The following is a 7,539-nucleotide window of genomic DNA, read 5'->3' as shown; positions in this document are numbered from 1 at the left end:
TACTTTTTCTACACCCTCCCATAACTGTTCCTCTTCTTCAAACTGTGTAGTTACTGGTTCATTAGATTTATTTTCCACTATGAAATCGGAATTCAAAGCTACAATACGTTTTTGATTTTCGATAATGCATCAATTCCATAGCTCCGAAACCAAGGAAATCGGTTAATTTGCTTTCTGAATTTTTATTTCGTAATTTATCAATTATAGTATTCCTGTCAAATACTTCTAGAGAAATTATTGGAGAGTACTTTTCGTAGTACTCATTCAACTTTTCCTCATACTCTGCCTTGTCAAATTTAGTTCCAATGCTAAGTGGCATTTCTTTATTTTTACATTTCAATGAAGAATTACCCACAATTTTAATAATATTTTTTCCAGGCATATTATGGAGCTTTTAACTATTCGACACTCTTGTAGATTTATACTCAAATTTCAAGCCGAATAAATTGTCTGTCATATCACCAGTAAGTCTATTATCAGTCTGGTAGGACTTTCACCGAATTTCCCTCGAATTAGTACTGTAGCGGTCTATGGTTCCTCAAGAGAATCGAACACAGACTAGTACAAGCCGCAAGTGGCTGTGCGCCTAGCGTCGAAGTACCTGCGATATTCGACGTTAAGCAGAGTGCAGAACACCGCTCGTCCATCCTAGCGGGGGTAGTTATAACAACAAGCATCTGGGATAAAGAGTCACTGCCATCAGCCTCGCTGATAATAAGTCTAGGCAGCGATCCTGAGACGAAACGCAAAAACCTTCGCTTTCCTCATCTTACCCAAATCTTTTCGTTCCCTACGTTCCTACATTCATCCTTAAATTCCTTAAATATCATTATCGAAACGTTAAAACCCTTCAGTACAATTTGTATTGAACATAGTTTGAACATCTGAAAATATTAAAGTTTCAGTCCTTTCTTCTAACATTATAAATTTTTCAATCGTTAGTGTGTTTTCAATATGTGTTGATCAATAGTTCAAAAGCAAACACTAAAAATTGATCGACGAATTCATGTGAACACTATCCAAGTCTTTTCATAGCAATCTGACGAAGTTCATCAGCACGGTGCAAAACGCACTTGAGTATATATTGGCACAAGTCTTGCCACTTAAACTCAATCTTCATTTTGTTGCACTGTTCTTTTTTTCTTTTAATTATGTCACTCAGTTCCACTTTCTTCGTATTTTTATTTCTTCTTGATGATATTTGATGAGATCTTGATATTTTTCTTGATTCTACCATTTCTGATCAAGAAATATGTCAGTACAAGAAAGAAAGTTCAGTAGAATTAATATGAATATTAATTTCACGCACGGCACTTTGTTTATTTCGATTGCCTTAGCGTTCCTCTTGTTCTTCTAGGATCCTCGTGTCGGCCGTGAATCTTCGCGTGAAATTTTTCAAATAATTGATGAGACACAGTAGCTGCCACCAAAGATTGTTGTGATGTGATGGTATAATTAAAAAATTATACTGTTAATTAAACTAAAATTTAATTAATATTAAAAAATTATACTGTTCGTGTAATTTTACACGAACTGTAGTGTACAATTTTAGTTGCAAGGTAAAACTTTCTCTTTGAATATTGTACTGGCGAAAAACTGAATTCGGATGCCTTTGTCGCCATCCTTATATATCATTTCTGATTTGCACCCCTTCCTTGACCAGATTGGCTTTAGGATTTATACCTGACTAATTCTTTCAAATATGAGAAGTATTCTTACGAAAAAAAATTAACTTTAAGGTTCGAGACTTCACCACATCGTTACGTTGTATACAGTCCGCGACAAAAAATAGCACACCCAGTGTTTCTGTTAATTATTATTTAATAAATTACAAAAATATTATTTTACAAATACATAGGTATTATATGTCAATTTCTGCAACGTATGTAATGAAAATCATAACACAGTTCTCATTTTATCTGCAAAAACAAAAGAATCTTGAAAAATCGATACTACAAATTAATAGCACATTATTTTTAAAAATCAGTTTCTGTTCATATTTACCAAAAAAAATCAATATTTAATATTTTGTAGAACCTCCAGACTTTTTTATAATTACAATCATTCGCCTTAGAAGAGATTTATAAAGCTTTTCAATTCGTTTTTTATTTGTTTTTTTCCATTTCACTAAGATACATTCTTTTGATTTATTTATGTTACTGAAATATCTTTCCTTGGCATAAACGGCTCTTGCAAGATCTCTCCATAGGTTATCTATTATGTTCATGTCTGGAGAACGGGCTGGCCATTCCAAAAGTGGAATATTATATTAGTTTCAAAATATGACTACCACTTTTGCAGTATGAAACGCCGCATTATCTTGTTGAAATAGGAACCCATATCCTTATACCTTTCAATTTGTTCACTAATTAGTTCTAAATAGGTTTTGGGCATTCATTTTACTTCAAATAAACTTTATATCTGTTCTTCCATGGTAACCAATACCTAGCCCATATCATTATGCCTCCGTTACCCATCAAAAATTTTGTATTTTTTCGCGTCCCGATAATAGTAAGTCCACCTGTCAGGACGGTTTAATTTCTTCTCATTACTAAATAATACTCTTTTCCATTTTTTAGTCCAACGTATATGTTCTTCAGCAAATTCCAATCTTGCCTATTTATGTGCCTCTGTTAAAGAAGATTTCCTTTTAAAGAAGGCCAATTAAATACATTCGATAATATACAAATTATTTCACCTTTGCATTTCAACTGCACGAATAATTTTATCTCCGACTATGAGCTTCACGATCGTTTACACCAGATAAACATGAATTTGCCGAAATGGGGGTGAAACGCTCACTCGTTCGGTCGATCTACACTAGGGGTACTCGAAATTTCGGGTTCAAGTCGGGCGGGCTCGGGAGGATAGCCCGATGATTTCGGGTAGCCCGATGATTTCGGATCGAGTTAGGTAGAGTTATTTAAAAATCACATTACATCCATTGGTTTACAACGTAGTTTATAAAAATTCGAAAAGAAATTGTTTCAAAGGAAAGAAATTTCAAAGGAAATGACCACTCCTTGCGGTAGTAGAGTATTTCTTTGTCATTATTTGCCAAAGCGCATGCACTTTCCACGGTGAAATTAACTCAAGTTCTGAATTTGGACAAGACGCGACATGGTGCATGGTAATCACGAAGTTGGCGAAATAAAGTCACGAACAAGTGAGCTTCAAAGAGAAAAAATCAGCCGATAGCCGAATTCAACGCACGAGTGATAATTTACAAACAATAAGGCCAAGTTTTAATTAACTTATCGAGCGTTGAAAGAGAGGAGGTGGAAGCTATTGCAGCTTGGTTTGGACGTTCGAAGGATTTTTCACGAAGGTTCTTCATCGTTTGGTTCATCAGTATTGACGACTGTTCCCGGGTGAGAAGTTCTGACAGGTTGTCAACATCGTGTCGTGTCAACTGTTGAAAGCATGCGTCTTTTTTTCTTTTTGACCTGACTTTTACTTCTGACTTTCTTTAAATCTTGATTAAACTGTGCAAACCAGAACGAAAAAATAAAAAAAAAAAGAGAAGAGAGCGATAGGATGAGAGATTTCTTAACGGACAGATTTAACGGACAGTCTCGAGGGCTGGTAGAGTGGGTGAAATCCAGAGCGGCAAGTGTTTCGAATACTTGAAAATTTCCTCCATTCGTTTTATCCTCTTTTTCCTGCCGATTCAAATTTCAGTTCTTCTTCAGACAAAATATGCAAATTCTCTACTTTGCAGATTCGTTTTATTAAACTATCATTCATTATAAAAGTTGAGAAGAAGAGAAAAAAAACTTTTTATATATTTAATTTCTGATGTTCGGATTTTTTATTTGATGCAACTCTTGAATTTCCTTAGACGTAGAAATCTAATAAATTTTTAACAAATTTTCTTGAGTTTGCTTAATTAATTGGACAAAGTTTTATTTTGTTGTAATTAATAATTTTGAAAATCAACTGCAGTACTATCATTCTCTTCGTTCGTTCCTAATCTTTATATTGAATTGATCTGGAGCAGTCATATTAGTTTTATTCTGCTATTGCATTATACATCTAAAAAATAATCTAAAAATCGGGAATCAAAACATAGTTTTCAAAAAAGTTTTCTTCGAACCTGTGTGATTTATTTAATAAAATATCCGTTCCTGTGGAATTTTTATGGAAATTCTTGTAGAGAAAAATACAGGATAGATATTTTAGAATGTGTGCAATAAAAGTTCCATGGGAACAAGTTATTTTGGAACATTTATTTAAGAATGTTCCGTAAGATAAATAAAAATGCCAAACTATTATTTCTGCTAGATTCTAGTTTTGTTTGAAAATATAATATCGTGTATTATTAAAAATACAAATTGAATTATATCATAGCGCAATAAAAGGTCAATTAACAAACGGTAATGATCAAAACGCATATTATAAATTTCATATTTGTCATCAGCAACATCCTGAGCTCCTTAACAAATCAGCTTTAAACTGTGAATTGTCTTCGTGTTCATAAGTTTTATAACTAAACAATATTTATAATAATTGAATTCCGAATATGCATATTCAATATTGTTATAACACTATTCATTGAATAATATTCAGTATTCGTTACAGCGATTGAGAACTTTTTTAATATCCTGTTTCTGTGATATAAAAATTTTCAATTTTTATATTTTAAAAGTTCTATCGTACCAAATACTCAGAAGATATTTATCTATCTTGAAACTTACAGAAGATATTTATCTCTATATTGAAACTTACAAAGTGAAAATATTTTTTTACAAAGTTCTACAGTCCACGTTTTGATTAAAATCTATCCATCGCTTTCCGGGTCCCTGCTAAAAATAAGGAAAAAAAATTTCACTTGCGGAATATCAAAGCAGCTTGCTCGAAATTCTGTGAAATAGAGCAAAAACGTTTAAGATCATATTCAAAAATTATCCAGATCTTACGTCTAACATCCGAATAGAATTTTCTGACATTTAAATGAGATTAAAATCATCAATCGATGGATCTGAAACGATCAAATTAGCGACACTATTTTGCATATTATTAATTGCACTTGGTCACGAGAAGGGGATTCGATGAAAACGCTTTTGGCTGTTGAGGAATATTAATATGCTCGTTGTCCTAAAAATGGAACAGTGAAGTCAGAATTGTTGACGAAGACAACTGTCTGTGGTGGCTCCGTGGATCCGCGGAGCAAAAGTATAATCCGTACGCCGTGACCACCGTGGCATTTGTTGATTCGTTAATTCTCGAGACCAACCTGAACCGTTTCTTCGCTTCTAACACACGTTATCGTTCGCCGAGCGGGGAGGAATGCTTCTTATGGAATTATAAAAGATTAGCCGGGAATTGGGGAATTTCAACGAGTGTTTACTTTTGCACGCGAAAGAAAAGGCTTCGATGCTTAATTTCGTGACGACCACTGCTACGACATATCATTTTCGTTTTCGTTGGTTTTACAATGCGAGACATGTCGCTTTTAAAAGTATGTATCTACATTGCAAAACAACGCGACGACGATTATACTCGTCAGACACAGAGTGCAGCTATTGTAAAATTGACTTAAATTACAAAAAAATAACGCTAGTTTCTATTTGGAAAATCAATAATTTTGTTGTTTGTTAATTAACAATAATTAATATTAACCTCTTGCGCTGGAATCCCACATGTCGAGAATACTTGGCTCAAAATTGTAATATTTTTTCAGTTCTAGGTACATATAGGGTGTCCCAGTTTTTTCCGGTATAATTTTACCAGTGCGTATAGAAGCAAGAGTAAGAAAAAAATGTTATATAAACATATGTTCTTAAATGTTTTATTAAGGAGTTATTAAGGAGTTATAATACAAAATGATAATGAACTGTCATTTCATCGACACAAGGAACGTAGGAACGTATTATGAATATCTATTTGTGTTTACATAAACTCTTATATTTTCTTACTGAAGTAATTGATATCGTCATTGATTTCTGCTGAGCTAATAATGTTTAGTACTTCACTTTTTACCAGATAGATTAACGGCACAGTCTTTTTGGATTTTTTAGAAAATGAATTTGAGACAGAAGTAGCAGGAGATATTCCATTATTACTTCGACAAAACTTATGGATTCAATTAGACGGTTGTCCAATACATTACGCAGTACCAGTACGGCAATGGATAAATGACCATTACAACGATGGATACGTCGAGGATGATCACCAATCTCATGGCCTCCAAGATCAGCAGATATCACGCCAATGGATTTTTACGTGTGGGGAGTTGTGAAAGCAAAAGTTTATGAAGCACAAATTAACACCTGTGAGTAGTTAGTACAGAAGATTAATGACGCATTTGCTGCGACTAGGGAAAATGAAGAAGACATTAATAATGCGATACAGCCAATTTTGTTAGATGCCAATCATAATAACGGACGTCATTTTGAAATGTTATTACATTAAGAAGGTTTATCATTATTTTGCTTATTTTTGATGGATTTAGTTTTGTTAGTAACACAGAGCTTCAATAAGTCTATGTGAGTTTCTGTAACACTTGTAACGACGAGTCACCATGAATCACATATTGACTATAACAACGACTCATCCACCAACAAGACAACGATAACAATATCCCACCCTTGCCCAAAACTCCGATAACACAAGTATAAAAGGGCCATCCCCAAACTCCTCAAGTCAGTTCCATTCCGCCAACCAAACGATCCGCTAGCTACGATTTTTCTACGGAAATCAACGGCACGGATCTTCGTGTGAAGAACCGGAGAGCGAAGCACAAACAGGCAGAGGACCATTTGAAACATCGAGTTAGGAACTCCTCGATCAAGGTAATTCTGGATTCGTTTAAAAAATATCGCAAACCACGAAAATCTGTACTATCGTCTAGGGACGCAAATACTGAAAGCGAATACGATTCAGAAACAGGGATAAAACGATTTTACGACACTCCGAATATGTCTCGTGCTACTTCACCTGGAGGAGCAATCTCACCCAGTCTAATGGACGAAATGAGAACAATCCGCGAGGCAATCGCGAAATTAGCAATATATACGGAAAAAGAAAATCATAAAAGGCGGAAAGAGACAGACGATCTGGGAAGAAGAACCCTCGGGCTAGTGACGGAAGATGAGAGTCCTGCCGAACGACCACGACCTCCACGTCAACAATCGGAAGACGATGACAATACGGATGAGGAACGGCTTGGTAACAAGGTATATTTTGACGACACGTCACGAATGCAAAACACTCCACCCGACGAGTCATCCCGTCGTTACGAAGAGTTCATGAGTCCATCTGAATCACTACGGACGATAAGAGAGATAAAAGGGGTTGGAGATATAGGAGTCGAGGACTTCATTAGACAGATTAAGAAAGCTCGCACACGAACCACCCGCCCATGTGTTCTCTTGGATTTAATTCTAGCAGAGAAAATTAGAGGTAATGCATGGAACGAATTCGTTTCGAAACAATCGAAACATTCGAGGAATTATATAGTGCGTTACGACGCAATATTACCGGAGCTGCTTCAACAGAAATTTGCAAAACACAAATACGACAGATACGCCAAGGAAT

The sequence above is a fragment of the Frieseomelitta varia genome, unplaced genomic scaffold (assembly GCF_011392965.1).
Source record: "Frieseomelitta varia isolate USP_RPSP 00005682 unplaced genomic scaffold, Fvar_1.2 scaffold_389, whole genome shotgun sequence".
Lineage (NCBI taxonomy): Eukaryota > Metazoa > Arthropoda > Insecta > Hymenoptera > Apidae > Frieseomelitta > Frieseomelitta varia.
Note: the sequence above shows the minus strand (reverse complement) of the source record.